This window comes from Corvus cornix, chromosome 3, assembly GCF_000738735.6.
Source record: "Corvus cornix cornix isolate S_Up_H32 chromosome 3, ASM73873v5, whole genome shotgun sequence".
In the NCBI taxonomy this organism is placed as follows: domain Eukaryota; kingdom Metazoa; phylum Chordata; class Aves; order Passeriformes; family Corvidae; genus Corvus; species Corvus cornix.
Window position 1 is genome coordinate 14,274,706 of NC_047056.1, and position 6,000 is coordinate 14,280,705.

At 46.2% G+C, this 6,000-nt stretch overlaps 1 protein-coding gene across 3 annotated transcripts in view; it reads right to left on the reverse strand.

Moving 5' to 3' along the window:
• LCLAT1 (lysocardiolipin acyltransferase 1) overlaps positions 1 to 3,608 on the reverse strand; it is a 113,200-nt gene extending 109,592 nt beyond the window's left edge. For all 3 annotated transcript variants that reach the window (XM_010393504.4, XM_019282448.3, XM_010393505.4), the window contains exons 1-2: positions 3,507 to 3,608; positions 3,252 to 3,345 (exon numbers count right to left, since the gene is read on the reverse strand). The gene's annotated coding sequence lies outside the window, so the exon portion shown is untranslated. The remainder of the gene's footprint in view (positions 1 to 3,251; positions 3,346 to 3,506) is intronic.
• Between the last annotated feature and the right edge of the window lie 2,392 nt (positions 3,609 to 6,000).

The window sequence follows — 6,000 nt, forward strand, 5'->3', positions numbered from 1 at the left end:
CAAGCAATGTGTGGTGATCCACATAACTGCTTCATACAGACTCATGAGGCAGTCTTCATTTAGCCTTTGTGGCACCTCTGGAGCTGCCATCAAAGGAGAAGAGCAAACAGAGGTAAATTTCTCTCAACAGTAAGAGATGCTGGATGACTTAAAAATAACAAAACCATCGTAAGCTCAAAGAAAAAGCGCCTGAGATTAGGCAGTACCTTTCAGAAACACTGGAATGAAAGCAATACCTGTTCCCTTGGTACCTAAAATAACATCAGCAGCAGGCTTTATACCCAAGGATGCCTGAAACAAGCTCCTCAAGAGTCAGGGGAGGCTTAGTATCACACATGCAAAATCTTGGAAAAACATGCTGAAAAGCAGCAAGGTGAAAAAAAAGTTTTGTTCTCAAGCAGAAATCACCTCAGCCTATTGACATATTAAAGGCAAATTAATTTTCTCAAACTCATGAACAGATAGTGTGTGATAGATAGTGAAGCTACTAATTTTACACTGACAAGTAAAGACTCTCGCAGTTTTTAACCCCTAAACATATAAGAAACTTTAATACAAACAAATCTAGTTAGGTAAATTAAATTTATTATATCCAAACAAGTTCAAGTTCACAAGTAAACTAGCTCGGCTAAGAGAAAAAAACTAGGAAAATGAAGAGACATTTTGGGTATGTTTGAAGAATTCTGCTAACATAGCTCTATCACATCTCACTGTGCCCTGCTACAGCAAAAAAATTGGACAATTCACAATGCAGAATTGTCTTTCAGGAGCAATTTACTTGTTAGGCCAAGGCAACAAATAGCAAAATCAAACTGTGAGCCTTTGCCCACACTCAGAAGGGACCCATTCCAAAAATGCAGCTCTCTGAAGGTTCCATCTCCCCCTCTCTTAGCCCTAAGTGCTGACCAAGCACCACACACACAACATGAACAAGCCAGCTCTCCTCAGGCCAGCGCTAATAAAACATTTAACCAGACACTGGAGCTCAGTGCCTCTTGTCTGTGTGTTCCCAGCACTGTGACCTGAAGAAACAAGGGAACAAGGAAGGGACAACCTTGAACAAGACCGTAAGTGGAGAAGAGAAGAATGAAATAATGAAAGAAGGACAGAGGAAAACACTGATCATTTGTAAATAATGATGAAAAGGAGGAGGAAAGCATAAATTGAGACAAAGACTCTGCATGTCCCAAGAAGCTGGAAGAAGCAGCCAGTAAAAGTAAAAAAATGTGCTTTGGCAAAGCAGAGTTGGGAGGACTAAGGGTTAGCAGCACACTGAAGGATGGGACAAGTGATAGGAAAGAAAAGACATACATGAGACTGCCTAAACAAAAATTAAGAGAAGGAAACTCTATGGGGAAAAGTCTTGGACAGAATCAGGTAGAAAGCCAGCAGAAGGACAAGAGGATTTGCACCTGAGGCAGTTCAGATGATTAAGAATCTAAGAATTAAAAACCTGGCTTTACTAAAAATAGCCGCTGAAGGAGTAAAGGCTCTGCAGGAACAGATAAAACACGACAGCCTCCCACATGAGAATGAGAAAGGGTTACTTGAGCCAGCAAATCCTAACACCCCTAAAACCCCACGTGAGTGTGAAGATGACACCTCATTACACTTCTGTCCAATCTTCTTCCCAGATTGCTTTTGTGGGGAGGGCAGGCAACTCCACAAAAGCAAAACTCATTGAGACTGAAGAGCTGGACCATACCAGAATCAAGGTTTCCCTGCACAACCTCAGTCTGGCTTTCACAGCAGGGTACAAAATTATCTTTCCTTCAAGATTCTGCCTCACTGAGTACACATGGTGGACTAGCCCCTGAGGTCTAAATAAAGGTTTGTAAGTGACTTTCCTCTTTCAGCATGGAAACACTTTGGCAAGCAGCGAATGGAGAAAAAACTCTGGAAAGATGGAAGTTCCTTCACAGGCTTATACTCTCTTCACTCTCACCACATATTCCCTACACATGGCTGACTTTTCTTTTTTAAAATCAAAACTTTTCAGAAGTTTGAGGTGGAGTTCTGACTTTCTGAATGACCAATTTGAGATTTGGTTTCTCGAGGTACAGTTTCACATTATGGTCGACCCACAGCTGGTTTACATTAGTGCAGAAGGAGAAACAGCTTTCATTCATATCAGAGCAAGCACTCAGTGGAATAACTTCCATCCCCATAAAACTGTTAGATCAACTGTCCCTGAAATCATCCAACCACTAAATCCACTACAAAGAGAGTAACAAGAACCCATGGCCAGCGATGGAAAGGAGTGAGACCACACTCTTCAGCTGCAGCCCACACACTGACCAAACTATGCATTCACACGGTTTAAGGGTACCTTGATCTCCTGAGGTACAGCTTCCACTGCAGCTTTGCATTCAGACTATTAGATAATACTATAAAACATGATTACAAAGTCAAGCAACTCATTTTAGATTTCTGTGTTCACTTTAAGACATATTTTGGCTTTGTTTTTTTTAACCTAGTTCCCCCATTTGTTAAGTAAGAAGCAGGATGGAGGGGGACCCATCTGTTAATCTCTCTGTTTTACAGTGGAACAATCTTATGCTTGAGAAACTTTAAAATATTACCATGCTATCTACAACTGAAAAGTCCAATGGCCCAAAAGCAGAAGCTAGGTAGTGTCTTGAAAAGAACAGACAGCTGCTATGAAATAAGGCAGACATGGTGCTGCTTTCAATCAAAAAGCAAAATACACTACTACCCATTAGTGTAGTCCACTCTGTGCACTAGCAAAAGTGGAGATTAAAGCAGTGCAGTGACCAAGAACTGTATTGCAATGAATACTCACAAGCACCAGTGTGAGGCTGCATGCCCAGTTTAATTCCAGGCTTTATTTTTAGTGCGCAGCCTCTTGCAGCCACAGCTATGTGCTGAGCAGCCCGGTTGTGCAAAGCTACGAGCCTTGTTCCAGCACTCACCCTGCACTTACTGCGCAAGAGGCCATTGAGGTCAAAGTTTAGCTTTGCCAGAGGGCACATCCAGCCCAGACAGCAGCACTCACGCCAATACTAACGGGAAAAGTGACAACAGACACAATAACCAGGGAAAACCACCCAGCTACAGCTGCAAACAAAACTGACTGGCTTCCGTGTATGTGCAAGTCAAAACAAGACACTCTGTTTTTTCCCAAAAGGAAAGATACTAAGGATGAGACTATAACTACAGGCCTCCGGTTATTTACTCCTCCAGGTGCAACAAAACCAGCAGCACTGAAACCGAGGTTTCGGGTACCGTACACGTCTCACACACACGGAACGCCTCCGCAGACAGGCTCAAGCGCTCTCCTCCATCGCCGCCGCTCCCGGCCCTCTTACAGCGCGGCGACCATGCCTGGAGAGAAACGGGAGGCGGGTGAGAGCTCGGCGGGCGGGAGCGAACCGGCGAGGCCAAGGCAGCTGCGCAGCCCCGGCGCCGCTGCCACCGCCAGCACAGCGGTCCGGCCCCCCCTCCATCCATCCGTCCGTCTGTCCGTCCGTCCCTCCCTCCCTCACCTGGGACGGGGCAGCGCCGCGGCGGGGGGAGCTCAGGGAGCCGCCGCGCCGCCGCCATCGCCCGTGGGCGCCAGGGCCGCCGCCATGTTGCCGCGGCCTCTGACCCCGCTCACTTCCGGTCACGGCGGTCACGCCGTTGCCATGGCAGCGCCCCGCGGCCGGCCTCCCTTAAAGGGGCCGCCCGCGAGAGGGGCTCGGAGGGGCCTGGTGGGGGCCCGGGTGGCTCCCGTGGGGGACAGCGGGGCGGGGCCGCGGCAGGCAGAGCCCGCGTCTGAACTCGGTGATAGCCGAAAAGGGACAGTGATTCATCAGCCCCGCAGCGCTGCGCGAAGGGGAAAACCGTACTACTGTTCAGCTGTGGAATTTGTCATAAAGTAGCCTGTCGGGTGGGAGAGGAGTGGAAAAAGACCGCGGCATGATTTCCACTGCTGTGAGGAGATGGTTTCTCTTAACTTTCCCCGAAACGGGCTTTATTTTCAGTTTTTATTGCATCGCCTTTGCCGCCGCTCACTGTTGCTAGAGTTAACCTCTTTATACTCTTTCCACGTGTATGTTTTTTACAAAGTAAACAAACCTGGTGAAATCCCCAGGCCAAGAAGGGAAACTCCAGGAGGTCTTAAATAAAGTTTTACGTTTGTGTGGAACCAAAGTGAGCCCATGCCCGGCTGACAAGAGCTGCTGGATTGGGACCAAAGCAACCTGGGCTCTCTTGCTGACTCCACATCCACTGCATGCGCATAGATGAACATGTCCCTCTGCAAAACTCCCCCAAAGTACGAATACCGGGGCAAAACATGATGCCATGCCCAATAGCCACTCTCCTTCTGGGATCCTTCTTTCCCACTCCAGCTAGTTTTGAGGACAACATTGTCTCTTCTGATGTGCCTGCAATGATCCAGTGAGAATTTATTGCCATAGAGAGTACCTTTGCAGACCCGAGAATCAGCCATCAGTTTGGTCAATACTTGAAATTAAAAATAAATAAATAAATAGGGAATGAGCCTTTGGGGGATTTCATCCTAAAAGTCATAAAAACATTGGAAATTCCACTGTTGTCACTTTTTGAGGGGTCTCGTTTGTTCATTCAGCCTGGAGAAGTAGGAGCTAAACGGGTACTTTAGCTGTTGCCTACAGCTAAATTGGTGGAAGGTAATTGAGGAAGTGGAGCCAGACTCTTCTCCAAGATGCACAGCAAACAGATGACAGGCATTGGTCCCACACTGCAGCAAGAGAAATCCCAATTAGTTAACAGGAAGGAATTCTTCAAAATGAGAGCAGTCAAGCACTGGAACTGGCTTCCCAAAGACTTCGTGCAGTCTCAAACCCAGCCTGGACCGGGTGTTATGTAAAAGTACCAATAGCATCCCAAATCCTCCAAAATGCCTTAGCTGAAGAGATAAAGGCAACTCCCCGCTGGAGCGCTCTGCCTCTTGTGTCTGGAGGCTCTTTGTCGTGTGATTCACCTCAGCTGACTTGTGCTAACCAGCGCAAGCATTTAGTCAGACTTAGTCACCAAGATTCCCTCCTCTAGGCAGCTCCAAGAAGTGACCCATTCCATCCCAAACTGGATGTCTAGAACAGCTCAGCACACGGGGAGCTGAAATGGCTCACCTTGAGTTCACTCTGGCTGATGGCATAGTTAAAGCCAGGTGAAATGAATCCTCACTGGTGCCTCCTGAAAATAAGGACAAGAGCAAGGCAAACTGCTGAATTTTAAGTAGCAATAACTTAGCATGAAAGACATAACATCAGCAGAATGTCTCCAAGGGTAGCATGTGCTGTGGGCTGTCAGCCATAGACTTGTGGCCAGGCTCCTGGGCAGCCTCAAAAATTTGAATAGAAACAGGGCAGTGATGGCATCTGCAATATCTGCAAAATCCCTGGTGCAACCCTGTAATGCTAAATGGAAAGCTGTCCCCAAACTATTATACTGCTGTTGTCTAGGAAGGCAAGAGGGCTGAAACTGCAGTCATGTCTATGTGTGGCTTTTGATATTTGTATTGTAGGGCAGTCCCGGCTCTTTCACTAGTTTGATAGACTGAGCAAAAATGCATATGGCTAATTGCCTCTTGGGTTGAAGCTCTCTGCGTGGAAGAAACACATGCTAAAAGAGGTTAATAAAATACTGAGAAAGATTTTGCAAGTAAGTAGCTAAGTGAGGAACTTTGGCACTCTGTGCACCAAAATGTAGGCCAGAATCTTACTGCAGCCCCCTCTCTGCCACTTCCAGAGGGACCCTGGATAAATCACCTCACTTTCCTGTCAGCATAGTAGGAATAATGACATTTTCTTCTTGCTGAGAGTGCTGTCAGGAGATGGTAATCAAAGTTTGTAATTTGATTAGAAAATGTGAAACATTATTACACAGCACTCCTTACAAGGCCAACACCTCACTATATAAACTTTCAGTTAAGGTATTTTACTTAAAACTGTGGAGAAAACAAATTAGTAAGACAAACAATAATGAGTAATTGTGTTCCTATTTTCCTTAAGA